At 39.9% G+C, this 18,283-nt stretch overlaps 1 protein-coding gene across 1 annotated transcript in view; it reads right to left on the bottom strand.

The window, feature by feature from the left end:
- LOC139471225 (serine/threonine-protein phosphatase 6 regulatory ankyrin repeat subunit C-like) overlaps nucleotides 1-6,196 on the bottom strand; it is a 39,130-nt gene extending 32,934 nt beyond the window's left edge. Inside the window, exon 1 of the mRNA XM_071253518.1 lies at nucleotides 6,122-6,196. The gene's annotated coding sequence lies outside the window, so the exon portion shown is untranslated. The remainder of the gene's footprint in view (nucleotides 1-6,121) is intronic.
- Between the last annotated feature and the right edge of the window lie 12,087 nt (nucleotides 6,197-18,283).

The following is an 18,283-nucleotide window of genomic DNA, read 5'->3' as shown; positions in this document are numbered from 1 at the left end:
AGCTATTGCATGATGATACCATATAAATGCTGAAGATATCACTTAAGCCAGTTGTAACAGTAGCTTTAGCCGGCCGCATTACCGTTTTATCACGTGACAAATTGTCAAGTTGCCTAGCCGTCCAGATGGCACTGCCTATGAAATTGTGAATTGTACTATGGAATTGTTTGTTCAAAGAAGAATTGCTTTGTTGATCATAAAAAGCCCCTTTATCTCGAACTAAGTGAGACCGTGTTGTAACTTCGAGATATTCGGACATTCGAGATAACGAGGTATGGACATCCAAACAGATCCAGAAACAGTATTATATATAGATAGTATCATACATAGCTTACGGTTACATACACAAGAAATTAGCAATCACTATACAGTCTATCTACTTGACAAATCAATAAAGTGCCACTCTTGCACCATCCTTGGTAATTCAATATTGTGAGTAGCATGACACCACTTTGATGCGTTTAATCCGACTTTGATTAGCACTTTTTCATGTAATCAGGAAGTGCCGCCATGATTTTACTCATGTCTAATCACGGTGGTTTATTTGTTCAAAAAGATTACCATTACAAATGTATTAAAAATAAATACATCATTGGTTGACCAAATTAGTTTAGATTGCATTGTACTTTTACAGGGATGTTTTATGTGTGAGTATAGGTCCTACATATACTTCCACAAAACTGTTAATGTGGCAAATTCGAGATAAAGATATAAAATAGCAAAGTCGATGTTGGAACCGAATCAAAGGTTCGAGATCACACAATTTGTTTTAATCTCGAAATCGAAATAAGTGGGCAAATCGGAGAATAGGTTCGAGATATTTGTACATTCAAGAGAACGGGTTCGAGATGTCAAGGTTCGGTTAAATATACGAAACTAGACGCATGGCAGGAATTCATATGATTGTTGAAAACATACATAGTGGAGATAAGTATGATGTCGTGGCGTTTAACATATCTTCGAAATGATATGCATTGATACTGAGTGAGTGAAATGGGTTTAAAGCCGCTTTGAACAGTATTTAAGTCATATCAGGGAGTGTCAACTTCAACTACAGAAACGTCTGCAGGAATCAGAGTCCATTTGTACGATTCAGATAATGTGATAAGAATGTTAGGTTGTTTGTCCAGCAACAGTCTAGCTATATGACGTCCTTCTGTGTACAGTAACTCCTTTTCCTGGAATTCTACCACCTAACAACATAATCTTTGTCGTGATATTAATAACCTGTTTTGCTTTGAACGCCTTTATTGTTCACATGGGTGTGTAACCAGATCAACAGGCTTATCAAGGACGGGTGGTTATGCACACGGAAATATAATCTCAGCCCAATCTTAAGTAGTGTAAACTTCTAATACAAAAATAGGAATAAATTCGTGAAACTGGATAAAACTGGAAACTGAACACAAGTATTTAGGCTAAATAAATGAAGTTAAGGTAGGATAAACATTTACATTTAATGTTACTTTTCAGAAGAAATAGTAAATGAAACTGAATGAATTTGAAAGGAAAAGGTAATATAAATAAACACGTGTTTGCAATATGTCACGTGATGTAAATCAGTTTCCTGTGCATGAGAATTAAATGAGAAGATTGATCGTGGAAAATTACGCCGTCAACTACACACATTTGACAGGAAAATAAAGTATGGAAGTCAACGAATATACCATGCTGCATATATTCATATAAAATGGCACTTATCCATTGAAGAGCGCAAGATTTGGATGAAGATGGCATAAAGTTAGGCGAAACCGCATTCTCGATGGTTCGAGAAGGGAACAAGACCAGCTTGGCTTATCTATGTAGATAGACCCGTATCAAAAACTACCATTTGGCTACACAAAATGAGTATTGTGACTTTTAATTGTGTCATTATTATTCATGAGTTATTCCTTTTATCGAACAGGTTCCCTGAAACGTTTGAGGTCTTAGGCTGGTATCATGTCCGAGTTCGATTCATGTGTAGACAGAGTTTTCAGGTTTATATCTCCACCGACATGTATGATTAGATTGATGTGTTATACTGGAAAAAGTAGATTCAGTGGTATTGCCTCTCATATTTTATTCAAAGTATGTTTCTTGCGTCGTAACTATTTTGACAAAACTCTATTTTTGAACGAGAGTGATCAGCTGTAATGACGTTATTCAAACTTCAATGACTTCATAATATAGACTCTTAAAAAAATAGAAACGCACAGATAGTATGTAGTTCTTTGAACCTGACTACACAATAAATCTGGTATATCAATTGGATATATGTTATTGGAAATGTGCGTCAAAACGCAGCCAATGTCGATTTGCAATGTCTTAAACGACATTGTTTTCACACTTGTTCCAAAATGTCATGGAGGAAAACAGTAAAGCAAACGCACGTGCAAGTTATGGTATTCGTAACTCGTGGTAGTGGCTATAAAAAGGCAAGCATAAGCTAATAATTTGTCATTCAATTGTCACCCTGACGAATGAACCCTCCTACGGCACTAGCAAATTGGGAATATCACCGATTTATGAATGTGTTGCTTGTGTTTGGATAATCGCAAACCAATTCGGACGATGTGGAATGGACTGGTGGGAATTGAACGGAGTGCTCTGAAACTTGTGTGGTTTGTATCAATTTTCAACGTCAGGGTGTGTTTTATTTGGAGTTAGGGAATTTGTCGTGTGTGCTGTAATCCTTTGCTCAGCTGGTGTTTCTTGTCATCGAAGATGGACCTACTGTATGACCTGATGCCAGCTTCATTTGTGTGCCCCGTCATTCCTCATGTGCCGCCGCTTCTCGGCCTAGATTGTACGGAGATTGCCGTTAACAGATATTTCCTCGTTTCCAGTGACCAATCGGTAAAACGGGTAGGCAAGTTTTTGGTTTTTGTTGTTTTTTAATTAAAGTTTCTTTCCTTACATTTTTATTTTTCCCCAATACGATAGTGAATCGGGTTTTAGTTCAGGAGCAGTCGCGTTAAACGTTGATCTGTGTGGGTGGCCACATCTGAGCAGGGTACAGCATTGTTTTTATTCGCAATTGTCTTGGTGCTAGATTCCTGTCATTTCCGAAAACAAGGCATCAAAGTCAATATCGCTGAATAAATCAATTTCGTTCACCTCAGAAATTATACAGAATTCATTTTCTTCACATGCGTTATTTGTGTTGATAGATAGCAATTCTATATCCAAATCACCGTAAGGGTAATCCATTTTGTTTCATCTAGCAGATAGATAAAATTATAAACCCAAGAACCAAAGCATTTATTTATTTTTAAGTCAGATGAAATGTTTTAAGACCAGGCAAAAATACTTAATTAATTACTGCTAATTAATGCAGGGATCAAAAAGAAAATAGAAAAACGAGCAGATTGTAAACACCGATCGAGAATTCTTTCCGTTCACAGGTGTGTGAACTCCAAACATCAGATCACGTGACTCAGCCAATCAGCATGAAAGAAACAGTGTAAACTTTAAAGTATGTAATTATTAAAAAATGTGCGCCAACTAAAAGATCCAATGAAGCCTAGCGATCTATAAATGTTGGCCCACCTGTTTCGATCACTATATACTAGTATATGACGGAAGAAGTGGGCCCACATCTTAGAAAATGGTTATTAGTATGCAAACCTACTGAAGCTTAGCAATTTATAAATGTGTTCGCTCCTGTCGCTACCACTATGACGGAAAATGTGGGCAACATTTAGAAATTGATTATCCGCATTAGTTAAGCAGCCTAATAAAGCTAGGTGAAATACAAATGTGGGCCCACTTGTTTTGATCACCATATATGACGGGAACAATGTAGGCACACATTTTAGAAAATGGTTATCAGTAAATGGAACTTCGCGATTTATAAATGTAGTCCCTCCCGTTGCAATCACTATGACGGCAAAAAGTCTGCCCCCCTTTAGAAATTGATTATCAACACTATGCCAACCCAATGAAGCTTTTCTGTAGTCCTATACAAATGTGGGCCGACTTGTTTTGATCACCATATATGACGGGGGGAACAGCACTAAACAAACCTAAGTTTGTTTGTTAGCATATTTAACGCCGCACTCCGCAATATTCAAGCTAAATGACGGCGGTCTGTAAATAATCGAGTTAAGACCAGACAATTCAGTGATTGACATCTTGAGCATCGATCCACGCAGTCGGACCTATTCTACCCCGGATCTTCACGGGTCAAACAAACCTAAGAGAGAGAGAGTGGGCCTACATTTTGGGAAAACTAATATTTACGAGTTATCAATTTCATGGTAAGCACCGTTTATAATTTTCTGCAAGTTACGAATGGAAAGATAATTATATAATGTTTACCTTAAGGATTAGATGACCGATTAATAGCTTGACCAACGACCACGTACAGCGTGACTGACGCCATTTTTCGCAAGTACGAAAACAACGGAGATAGCTCCCGATTGAAATTAGACTGCCCGAAAAGACTTTGTATTTCAGGCAGAGAACATGACATCAACAAATTAGGAAAGTACCATTTTTCCCTTGGTACCTATTTCAATGCATGAATTCACAATGCCATTTAGAAAACTGTCAAATATAACACATGTTATATTTGGGATAACACCTTTTAGTAAAGTACAGATTCTCGTACTTTTGGGGGTTAAGTCCCGTTCCGGATTCGAACCAACACTGCCAGAGTTATGCACCTAATCGTAAACACATAAAACCAGTCATCTAACCCACTCAGCCACCTAGACTTCCAGAAAAAAGTCCGTCAACTGGTAGTTTAGATACATACTTTGTGTGCTTGCGATTAGGTGCGATTTATGTTGTCATACGAACTATATATCCTTGAATCAGTCACGGAATGAAATAACAATAAATTAATATATTTGTCTTGTTTGAAAGGAGAATGTCACCGTAATGCTTTGATCTACTAATGACTGGGGAGTGCTTTGGGAAAATTTGGATTGTGTTTATTGTACTGCATCACAAGATCCCGGTTTACGTGATTGTCACATTTCCGATACACACACTCCATATTCACTACTTTTCCCAAATTTTTCTGTATACTGCAATAACCACATTTGCTCATAGTGTCCAAAAATAATTATTGGCACAGTCATCTTTAAACACAGAATATTTCAGAAATAACGGGGGCGGTCGGGTAGCCTAGTGATTAAAACGTTCGCTCGTCACGCCAAAGACCCGTTTTCGGGTACATGGGTACAATGTGTGAAGCCCATTTCTGGTGTCCCCCGCAGTGATATTGCTGGAATATTGCGAAAAGTGGCGACAAACCACACTCATCACTCACTCACTCACTCACTCAGAAATAAGTTGAGATAACAGCCTATAGCTATTTCGCTACTGTGAAATACATCCCCACCGAATGCTGAAGCTTCCATCATCAGTTGGTGCAGAGATATTTCCTTCTCATTTGCCATGCATGACTCCAATCGAATTCCTCGGAAATAATGAGTTAAAAATGTAAAGTAGCGGAATATTGTGTTCCCTTTTTTCATTCAAGGATCCAAAGGGTAAGGTAAAGTGGGGGATCATCCACCCTAACTCAACTAAACACTTAGGTTCGAAGAGGCATGGTAAGTATGTATTTCCGATACTGAATAACTATTCTTGAGACATATATATCTTGTTTTTATGATACTTTTTTGTGTTGAACAAAATCTGTAATCGCATTATTCAAGATTCTATGTGTCGGCTCCATCACTTCAACAGGTAGACAGGACAGATCCTTATATGGAAAGTCACGTGGCCATACATGACGTCATTTCTGACGCATCAAAACGACAAAAATGAAAGTACCTGTACATGAACATGAGGTCAGTTCCCAACGTAAAACTCTCTCCCCCGTCCCATAAGGCACAGGGAGCAACAAAGAAGGAAGTAATACTACTTGAACGGTTGCCATGTTTAGTGAAGGACGAAGTAACGTGACTTGAGCCGATGACGGGTGTCTACATGTACAGTCTGTGTTTTTGAATTGGCGTTATGATCTGTTTCGCCCCTGTCTTCATTTCAATTCAAATGTTGAAATTTCACAAACATATCTGACTTGATTAATGGACTGCATGGCATGGTTAATCATAGTGTTATGGTTTACATCTTTTCAAAACTTACAACAGTATATCATCAGTAAAGAATAAGCGATACTTACCAGCTGTGACCAAGCACTGCCTGAATCCAGTAGTAGCTCTAGCTCCAAATGCAGCACCGCATTACGCCAGTCTCTGTCTTTATACTGTTACCCTTCAGTTACAATATGTCACATGACCGGACCGGGTGAGCCCATCCCATTCCGTATAAATATACGTCACGTGTTTGTGCACTCAATAGACACAAGGCAGAGAACACGTGACGTCCTGCTGGCAACAGATAGAGAGAGGAAATTCATTTTCTTTTACAACGAAACTATGGCTTAAGCTCATGTTCATGATCCACTAATCCTTAAGGAGTGAGTAAGTGGATGGGTTGGTGAGTGAGTGAGTATGTTAGATTTTTGGGTATGTTAATTTTACGCAATACACTATTTATAGATAACACGATAAAGTGTGAGTGAGTTAAAACTCTACGTCACATCGGCAATATTTCATCCCTATAGTGACGAGAACATTAATAATATATAAATTTAGAAGAATAAAAACCTGTCAGCAAAGAGGGCACAGCCACAAACAATCAAGGTTAATAATTATACACTACAATTTCTTTAAAAGTAACTTTGTACATAAAAAAATATCAATTCATTCTACTTCTTTTAAAAAACGTATTATTAAATTGGAACTTAGATTAAAAAAATCCTTTATGGATGAAACTTTGAAATATTGATCCCTTGTAATGGCAAAATCAATACAGGCAAGCAGTACGTGTGCTTGACTGTGATTCTCTCATCACAAGGGATACAAAATGGAGGATCCTCACCTTTCAATAAATATTCATTTGTATATCTTGAATGGCCAATATGACATCGTCGTAAAATGACCTCTTCAAATCTGGACTGACAACCCAAGTAGGTGTAACCGATAGTTGGCTTAATTTGATGTAATTTATTGATAACCACTTGGGTGTCCCACTTCTTTTGATGTAACATCTGATCGCAGGTTTATAATCACTGTATTGAATTAGAAGTGGTGTCACAGATTTGTTGAGTGCTGCTTTAGCAGCAGCATCAGCCATTGTGTTGCCTTTTAAGCCCACATGACTTGGCAACCAAGAAAAGGCGATGTCGTATTGGCCTGTTGAAAGATCATTATAAAATTCTAAAATGTTTAAAGTAATTTGATGATTTGGACAGACTTTTGGCAGTGCCTGGTGACGGGATAGAGAATCAGAAAAGATGATAAATTGTTCATATGTAGACTATTTTTGAATGTATACCAAGGCTGTAATGATTGGCCTCAGCAATGAAAATAGAGCTATTGTCCGGTATTCTAGATGATAAATGTTTTGATCCAAAGACAGTGGCATATGCTACTGTGCCACCGTCCTTGGATCCATCAGTAAAGATTGAACGATGTGTGTTGTATTTATTTCTCAATTGTAAATATTCCTTTTGATATACCAGTTGATTGGTGTCAGATGGTATAAAACGTGTGAGGGAAATCTTTACTTCCGGCCTCACCAACTGCCAGGGAGGAGAAGACAAAAGTCGGTAAGGAGAGATAATATCCAGATCTAATTTTGCAGCATTAATATGAGATTTGAGACGAATTCCAAGTGGTGGAACCAGCTTTGGTTTCTTCTGAAATAGTTCTTCATAGAGTGGAATAATAACGGAGTCATAAGCAGGATTGGAGGGATTGGATTGGAGATACAATATATTATGGCGTTGTTTTTAAAGAGGGCTCGTCCGCCTTGACATACCGGCTGTCAACCGGGGAAGTTCGAAAAGCAACAAGACAAAGTCTTAATCCTTGATGGTGGATTGAATCCAGTTTTTTTAAATTACTCTGGCAAGCTCCAGCATACACAATGGAGCCATAGTCCAGCTCAGAGCGAATTAGAGATTAGTGAAGGAGGGTTGTCTGATCCCCTCCCAACTTGAATCTGAGACGACTTTCAATAAATCTAGGGCCTTCAGGCATTTAGTCTTTAAATATTTAATGTGTGGCAAAAAAGTCAAATGGTGGTCGAAAGGTAATCCCCCAAATTTGGCTTCCTTTACAATCTTAATTGGAATGCCATCTGAAGAGAGCTCAGGGTCCTTATGAGGTTTATATTTCCGACAGAAATGTATACAATTTGTCTTGGTCTGTGAAAACATCAATCTCAAGACACCATTTATGGATTTTAATTAGACCAAGCTGTAATTGTCTTTCAATGGTATGCATATTTTTTCTACGACATGAAATATACTGAGTCAAATTAAAAACTTCACATTTTTAAAAGTGATCCCATATATGATATACAACGGACAAATGTATCAGAGAAGGTAATTTTTAATCATCAATGTCCAAAGAAGGATTTTATTTAACGGTGGTAACCATAATTTGTTCCAAGCACCTACGGTATTCGGTAATAACATCAACAGTTTAAATCATAAGTCCCAAGCACGAGAATCTGATGGCACACAAGTTCAGTAGCGTGTATGGCCACCATGTGCGTTGACAACTGCCACACAATGCCTCCGCATGGACCTTGTGATGCTTGTGAACACATGATTGGGAAGACGACGCCATTGTTGCTGCAAAATGGTGCCAAGATCTTGCAAATTCTGTGGTTGGTTCTGGAAAATGCGTAGACTTCTGCCAAGAGCAGCCCAGACGTGTTCGATGGGATTGAGGTCGGGAGATCATGACGGCCAGTCCATGACGTTGACTCCCGCATTCTGAAGGAAATTCCTTGTCAACATTGCTGTGTGGGGTCTGGCATTGTCGTGTTGGAAGATCAAACAGGGTCCATGTGCTGCCATAAATGGCAGACGTTCTGGTGCCAGTACATGGTCGCGGTTAGCAGCAGCGTTGAGGTTGCCACGGATGACAAGAAGTTTGGAACTTGCATTGCCACAGAAAGCATCCCACACCATGACACTTCCGCCTCGAAATCTTTCAACTTCCTATACACAACACTGGGCGTAACGTTCACCAAGGCGCCTCCATACCCTCGCCCTACCATCAGCAAATCGAAGATTAAATCGGGATTCATCACTGAAGACGACTTGATTCCAAATCCTCTGAGTCCATCGTAAGTGTCGGTGTGCCCACAATTGACGTTGAAGTCTGTGTAATTGAGTCAGAATCGGCCCACAGTAAGGCTGTCGAGCTTGAAGGTGAGCATTTCTCAGACGGTTTCGCACTCAGTCTACCCCTAAACAGTTCATTTCTGGTTGATGTAGCCGTCAAAAATCGGTTACTGAGGTGACGTAAGACAATCTGACGATCCTTTGCATGTGACGCCACACGTGGTCGACCTGGCTGAGGGCGATCAGCGGTGGTACCCGTTTGCTGTAGACGCGTCTGTAAATCATAAACAGTCCGTCGACTACAACCTATCGTCCTTGCGACTTCAGCTTTGGACGTTCCCGTCTGCAACATGCCGATGGCACGTTCACGTTGCGAATTTGAAAGGCGTGGCATGACAAATGGTCGTAAAGACTTTTGTTTTCTTGTGTTTTTCTTTTTTTTGTTAATGACTGCTAACAAGTATGGCTGAAAACACCTGCGGTATTATGGCTACGTGACCAGTTGCACGTGAAAACCACTTTTGCCACCATAGTGCTGTGCACATGATTTTGATCGATGCACCTGCACAAAAACGGGTGTTATCTGAAGACAATACGTGGCCATTACTGTTTAGATACACAATAAGGGCCCACAATGACAACTGGTCAAAACGTTAAGATTTTAGGATTGTGAAGTTTTTAATTTGGTTCAGTATATTTAAGTTATCCACAAACAATGACCAATCAATTGAGTCATTTAATACTTTCGATAAACTATTTATTTTTATGCTAAACAATGTGACACACAAAATACTGCCCTGTAGAACCCCCTGATCCTGGTTAAAATGATCAGACAACTTGAAGTTGTATGTCTGTTAAAAACTGCGATACAAATTGAGTCAAGCGACGTCGTAAACCAAAGTCATGTAAATCTTTTAAATTCCATGCTTCCCAAGTGGTATCATAAGCTTTTTCAAGATTGAAAAAGATAGATACAGCATGCTGTTTATTTACAAAATCATTTTTAATAAATGATTCTAAACGAATCAAATGGTCAATTGTTCTTCGTTTTTTATTGAAACCACATTGGATATTACAAATGGATATTATTTATTGCTGATGGTTTATAATCTTGTGCTAATAACTGTACTTCATTAAAATTACTCCTAAGTCGTCTGCAATTCCCTTGAAATAAATTAGAAGATTGGTTCATGGAGGTTCTACAGGGGATCTTTCACGTGTACGTGAGGAAGATGGACTCGTATTCCTGTGTTCTGAAGATGGAGACATCTCCATCTCAAGAGGTTCAAAGGAGTTATGAACCTCAACAGTTACAGGTACCTCTACAGGAGATGAGAACTTAGACGATTGTTTAGGATTAAGTCGTTTTCTCTGTTTCTTTGCCATTACAACATGTACATCAACATCAACCGCTTGTTGAGCAACCTCGGGCTGTGAGTGACAAAGAGTCTGGGAGGAAGATGTTGTCATAGTAGACTGACTGTCAGAATCAGTTTCCACCGTATCTGTGTTCAGATTTTATCCAAGTGAGATCAGTTTGACATGAAATGGAACTTGTTCGTGGTTTTCTTGAGACAGCAGATGAGTACGTAATCGTGGAAGATGGCTTAGATGTAGTCTGGTTAAGAAATAGTTTTTTAGCCTCAAAAAAGGAAATAATGTTTTCATATTTTAATATGAGGATTTTTGTTTGAGTTTGCCATTCAGGGCAGGATTTGGAGGAAGATAGATGTTCTCCACCACAATTGGCACATTTAGGATCTTTACTGCAATTAGGGTTTTGATGATCCTCACTACAGCGAGTGCAACGAGGATAGTTATGGCAGGATTTGGATCCGTGTCCAAACTTTTGACACGTATAACATCGAAGTGAAGAGGGGATATACACCTCCACATCAATATTGAAATGACCAGCTTTGATTGATTTTGGCACAGATGACAGCACAAGTGTAAACAGGTAGGTGTTGATGGGCTCAATCCTACTATCCTGTTTCTTGACAGTAAATTGCTTGACAGAAGTAACATTTTGATCTTGGAGTTCAGCATCTATGTCCTCCTTAAACATGTCCGCCAAACAACGGACTCTGCTTCTAACAATGCCTCGACTAGAGTTGTGTGTTTGATGTACTGAAACAGCAACACTGATATTAGCAAACTGATGTTGCTGTAACAAATTGATTGCTGTGGTTGCACACTCAACAAGCAGCAAACCACCTCGAAGATGTGAAACATTTTTGACCTCACCACAGATAGATTGAATTGTCTTAGATACAACAAAAGGATTCATCTTGAGTAGTTCTCCATTTGTAGCTTCAAAAACTATAAACCTTGCCAAAGTTTCTTGTTTCTTGGAAACTGAAACATCATCATGAAATGAAAGATGATCAGCCTCTAAACACCTTTTTTGTCATTTCTAACGGAACCAGAAGTAGAAAGTGACATGATGTAGATAGTAGTTTTCGGCAACTCCGCTCCCCACCCACCACGGACTGTCAACAATGACAGTGTTTCACAGCAGCGGATCTCCAGCATGCAAACACAAAGGGATACAGGGGTGATATACTCCAGTAAATACGGCATGAATAGTTATATTTGTCTACTAAATAAAATGTTAAGCTTGTTCGGCTCATAACAAGAAATTGGAGACATATAGAACTCAGAGGTCGACATTACCAGATTGGCCCATGAGCCACCCCCTTCTGGCATAGGACTCTAGGCAAACCTGTTCATACAAAGCCCAATTACAATATGAAGAAAATTAAAGAAGGAAGATTCTAGCACAGGGCTTGACATGACCAGCCGTTTGATCGAATCGGGCCCATTCTACCACCCGTCTAGGCGAAGTAAGGGTCTAAGTAGTGTGTTGGGCAAAGGAACACTGTTCCTGGAACCAGTGCCCTCAACTACCAGACTCCCGTCCTCCGCCGACACAGGGACGCAACCCACGGCAAACAGATTGCCCAATTCAGTCGCCTTTTATGACCAGCAATGGGGTGCTGTGGACACATTCTGCAGCAGTTCCAGACGGGGGAAGAGCTCTTAGCGTTACCCAGCACTGACCACGGGGAGGCTGCTCTTCACGGGTGCCAACATGATAAAGGAGAGTCAGTATGTGTCAGTCAGTGGTTTATGACTGAGCGTATCCATCATTGCAAATGTGTGGAGAAATCTGAACACTGGACTGAAGTTAAAGTCAAAACCCACCAGGACATCTCAGGCCAGATAATGGACATCTGGACTTCACTCACTTGGGTGTCAATAAAATACACTAACGCAAGTATATTCTAATCAAATCAACTGAATTAAATTTGCTTTCTTGTACATATAACATACCATCACAACACATAATATTGACAGTTGCATTAACGCACAATAACGGGAGAGACTTAAACACTACTTTGAACAGTATTTTAGTTTTATCACATCGTATCAGATTGCTGGATAAAAACCCGATGTGGGTCAGGCATTTATAACGGGTGTTCGCGAAATGTTGAGCATATCCTCCCACACTGCTGACACCCATCACAAACACCTGCAAGAACAAGTCAATTGTTCACCTGAACCTAACACGGAACACAATGATTCCAGTCATCACTATTACCGAGCATGTAAACCACATTGTCCGTCAAAAACATGGACGTGTATCAATAATATGTTCCTACAGATAATACTTGTCATTTATTTGACAAAAGAAGATAAACAAGAATGTGTCCTCAGCACCCAATTGCTGGTCGTAAAAGGCGACCGAATTGGGCAGCCTGTTTGCCGTGTGCTGCGACCCTGTGTCGGTGGAGGAAGGCATTCTGGGGGTTGAGGGCACTGGAGCCAGGAACAGTGTTCCTTTTGCCCAACGCATCTTACTTTGCCAAGACGGGCGGTAGAATAGGCCCTATTCTATCAATCGGCTGATCATGTCATGCCCTGTGCATACACTATTTAGCACAATCTTTTGGTTTTCAAAAATAAATTTATTCAAAATGTCTGAAATATATGTATAAATATAAACTTGCTTAGAACCCTATGCCCAGAAGACGGTGGCTCATGGGCCAATCTTGTGATCCGCGAATTCTGTACATCTGCAGTTGATTGTTATGAGCCGAACCAGCCGCACCTTTAATTTGGTAGGTTGTAATAGCTGTTCATGTCAAATTTGCTGGAGTATAACACCTCTTTATCCTCGGTCTTTGCAGCTTGGAAATCCGCTGCAGTATAAGACTGTCAATCTTTGGTGGGTGGGGAAATGGGGTGCTGAATCTCTTTCCTTTCGACATGGCTTCCCAACACCCTGGTTCAAAACGAAGACACATAGATTCTGACCATACCTCATCTGACGAGAATACAACCATTTGATCTGACTTTAGCCCCGTTTTGTGGTAATTGAAGCATGAGACAAAGAACAAATCAAGCTTAATCCTTTTGCATTTTCCAAGGTATCGCTGGTATCTGCGGAGAGGTTTCAAATGTCACTAAACTTCGTTCCGGTTCTCTCCTTGTAGAAACAGCAATCAACTAGTCATTGTCCATGACGGGGCACTCCGCCTGTCTAACATGACCAAAGAACAAATAGTCAAAGAACTTGTCCAACACTGAGTCACAGCTGTGAAGCGGTTTACTGTCAAGAAGAGTGGTGTTGTTGATCCGACCAACACCTGCCTCTTTACTTTCGCTCGTTCTAAGATTCCACATTCGATTAAAGCTGGTTATTGTAGCATTGGAGTGGAGGTGTATATCCCCAATCCGTTCCGGTGCTACACCTGCCAAGCGTTTGGACATGGATCCAAGTCCTGCACTGCCTCTGCTGTTTGTTACTGCTACAGTGACAAGCACGAGGCTACTGACTGCAGGAAGGATGTAAAGTCTTCAAACTGCGTCGGGAACCATATAGCATCTTCAAAATCCTGCCCTGTGTGACAACATGAATTACAGATAATGAATACCAAGACCTAACAAAATATCTCCTACTATGAAGCTCAGAAGAGGGTTGTACGTTCTAATGTGAAAATCCAGGGTAGAATAGGTTTTCAGCAACATATGCCTGCCATAAAAGGCGACTATGCATGTCATAAGAGGCGACTAAAGGGATCAGTGGTCAGGCTCGATGACTTGGTTGATGCATGTGATCGATCCAAATTTCATGGATCGTTGCTCATGATATTAATCACTGGATTGTCTGGTCCAGACTCGATTATTTACAGACTGCCGTCATATAGCTGGGATATTGTTAAGTGCAGGGTTAAACAACAAACCAACCAACCAACTTCTTCTGTCTCTTACTCTGATGCTGTCTCTCGTCCTTCTGTCAGACTGCCAGACTGATCTGACATGGGTCAAGTCTGTCCAGCCACTTTCGTCCGCTTCACTCAAAAACCCAGCTGTGACGACCCCAAAACCAAAAACCATAAAAAATGTCGAGTCACAGACTCCAAAACCAGTTACCGAGCCAGAACCAGAAATTGTCAAACTCACAAACAGGGAACAGAAATTATTGCAAAAGACGCAGCAAAAAGAACAGCTGCAAACACCAAAGGCGACCTCTCTTTTAGAGGTCCCAGTAGAGATCCATACCTGTCCTCTGGACATGGATGTAACTCCTTCTCAAAATGAGAATAATAGGAGTATCACAAAGTCTTCCTCACGTTCACGTGACATTTCTCCCATGGAAGTACCACCATGAATCCACAAACCAAAATAATCTTTTAATCCAAGATTTTAAACCGTCAACTCTTTGTCTCCAACAAACATATCTCAAAAACACATATCTATTTGATATCCGTCAGTACAGTTTATACCACTCGTTTTCCCCTCCTGACAATAAAGCTACAGAGGGTTCTTCTATCCTGGTGAAGCAGGGAATAATCTATAGCCCTGTTTCACTCAACACTACTTCACAAGTTGTTGCTGTCTGAAGCCCTGTATCATCAGTCAGTTATAATCCCATATGGGGGTGTACTGATACAAATAATAAGGGAAAAGACCTTAAGTTTTTATCTCAAATAATGATTTATGCATCTTCAGTGATGGTAATAACACATATCTACGTCCTGCCACTGGCACATATTCTGCCCTAGATCATTCCCTGACAGATTCAGATATTCTAAATGAATTCAAATGGTCGGTCCATGATGACCTTTGTGGAAGTAACCATTTTTCAATAATACAACTATTAATCCGTCTGACGAACCACCTTCAACAAGGTTGAACTTTACAAAGGCCAAATTGTCTTTATTCCAAACACTATATACTGAACAAAAAATAAAACCTGAAAGTTTCCAGAATGTTCCTGATCCTACACAATTTTTTTCAGATATATTAAATGCTACTAGAGACGAAAGCAATCATAAGTCCTCTGCAATCCATCATAAACGTAAACCATGGTTCAATAATAGTTGTAAACAAGCAAGAAAAAATAGGAAAAAAGCTGAAAAATATTTCCGCTGACATCCCACTGTCTACAACTTGAAAAACGTTAAAATCAAGGGCGCCAAAGCGGGACGTGCCTTTAAACAAAATAAACGTCAATCCAGGAGAAACTATGTACCAAAAATCAATTCCCGCACACCCATGTCCAAGGTGTGGAACATGATTCAAAAGATTTAGCTGATAACGGTGAGGACTACAACAAAACATTTTCTCTCCATGAATTACAAACTGCAATTGAGCAATCTCATGACACTACAGTAGGAGCCGCCAACATCCACTATCAGCTCCTGAGATACTTGCCCGATTTATGTTGGGAAACTTTCCTCAATATATTTGATGAAATATTGATTGACAACCGGAATTGTCCTCCTTTGTGGCACAATACCATTATTATTCCTATTCCAAAGCCTGGGTGGGACCATACAGATCCATCCAATATCATTAACTAGCTGTGTTTGTAAAGTCATGGAGTGCATGGTCAACAATCGATTAGTCTGGTACTTAATAACCTTATCGAGTTTCATCCAGAACAGAAGTGCCATTGGCCATTTGGTGCGTTTAGAATCATTTATTAAAACTTCCATTGTCAACAAACAGCATATTGTATCTCTCTTTTTCAGTCTAGAGAAGGCATATGATACAACCTGGAAACATGGTATTTCAAGTACAAGTGGGCTATACCCTGTCTGATCATTTCGATCAAGACCAGGGCATCCCTCAAGGCAGCATACTATCAGCCACACTTTTCAGCATCAAAATTAATAGTCTCACAAGTATTAAATGATAGCGTTGATGGTTCACTTTTTGGAGAAGATTTCTACATTTCTTGTCGTGGTAAGAATATGAATACAATAGAAAGACAGCTACAGCTTTGTCTTAACAAAATTCAAAAATGGGCCAACGAAAACGGCTCAAATTCTCCAAATCCAAAACAAACTGTATTCACTTTTGTCGTAAATACAAACCACATTATGATCCAGATTTATCTTTAGGTGGTCCTCCTATCAAGGTAGTACAGGAGGCCAAATTCCTGGGCCTCATATTTTACCGTCATCTCACATTCTTACCACACATCAAATATCTGAAGGCAAAGTGCCTGAAGGCTCTCGACTTGTTAAAAGTCGTTTCAAATTCCGAGTCGGGAGGGGATCAGACCACCCTCCTTCACTTGTACAGATCGTTAATACGCTCAAAACTAGACTATGGTTCCATTGTCTATGGCGGAGCTTTCAAAAGCAATTTTGAAAAATTAGACACAAAACACCATTAAGGCTTGAGGCTCTGTCTCGGAGCTTTTAGGACCTCTCCCGTGGACAGTTTGTATGTGGATGCCGATTAACCTTCACTCGAACAGCACCGCATTAAACTTTCACTTCAATACATCAATAAATTGCACTCCAATAAATCAAATGCAGCATACAATTGTGTTGTCAACCCTCAATATGAAAACCTGTTTCGAAATATGTCCAACTTGATTCCACTACATGCAATCAGAATTCAACCACACTACATCTTAAACTTATCACCTTCCCGACTACTGTCTTCTCCTCCCTGGCAGATGGTGAAGCCAGAGGTAGACCTTACCCTCACTCAGCTCAAAAAGTCCGAAACAAATCCTTTGGTTTACCAACAATCATACAACCAATAACGATCAAAATACAATTCACACAGATCCATTTTTACAGACGGGTCCAAGGATGGTGGCAAAGTTGCAAGTGCCACCGTCATTGGATCCAGAGCTTTCTCCAAGGTAATAGTTAAATCTTTACTACTGAGGCCAACGCTATCCTAACAGCTTTGGCCTATATCAGATTTCAAAAAACAATGTAAACATTTCATCATCTTCTCTGATCCGCTGTCTTGCCTTCATGCACTTAAAAGTGACTCATCAAGCACCCTATTAGTCTAGGCATTTTAGAACTCTATCATGATCTTTCTACTGGCCAATGCGACATCCTCTTTCACTGGTTACCCAGTCATGTAGGCAAAACAGGTAACTCAAAAGCTGATGCTGCAGGTAAAGCAGCTCTTGACAAACCTCTTCAGTTTATAAACCTACTGGCTGTTTGTGTAACTCGATATGAAGTTTTTGAAATTGTGGTAACACCTCGTAGGAGGTATTACAACATTTATTACACCTCGCAGGAGGTATTACAACGATTGTAACACCTCGCAGGAGGGCTTACAATCATTGTAAACCCTTGATAGAACAAAAACTATGAACAACCTACGAGACGCATGTGCAGATTTCGTTCCATTGCGAGACGCACGTGCAGATTTCGCACAGTTGCGAAACCCACGTGCTGAGGTCACTGGTTTAAATGAACCGAGTTCACGACTGCAGGGGATATTTCATCTCCGATACAGGTTTTACATTTGAGAGTTTTTATTACAGTTATTTAATTAAAAACGTTGGCTATGCGATGAGTCGGTTTATAAGTTGGACAAACCATGTCTCCTCGAGATTAATAGAGATTGTAAACCCTCACATGAGGGAACGTCACTCATGTGAGGGTTTACAATCACTAGTAATCCCTCGGAGACATGGTTTCCCCTACACGTATCCCTTGTGATGACGGGTTCACCGTCAAGCATACATTGCTTGACTGTGTGGACTCGCAAGGGATTCACATTATCAAAACGTAAATCTGAAAGACCTCTTTTCCCGTGTCAGAGGGCATCTTATTATCAGCTATTTGAAAGAAATTGGTCCGTATAATA

Source organism: Haliotis cracherodii, unplaced genomic scaffold (assembly GCF_022045235.1).
Source record: "Haliotis cracherodii isolate W230 unplaced genomic scaffold, xgHalCrac1.p SCAF_22, whole genome shotgun sequence".
In the NCBI taxonomy this organism is placed as follows: Eukaryota; Metazoa; Mollusca; class Gastropoda; order Lepetellida; family Haliotidae; genus Haliotis; species Haliotis cracherodii.
Note: the sequence above shows the minus strand (reverse complement) of the source record. Positions and strands in the feature narration are given on the sequence as shown.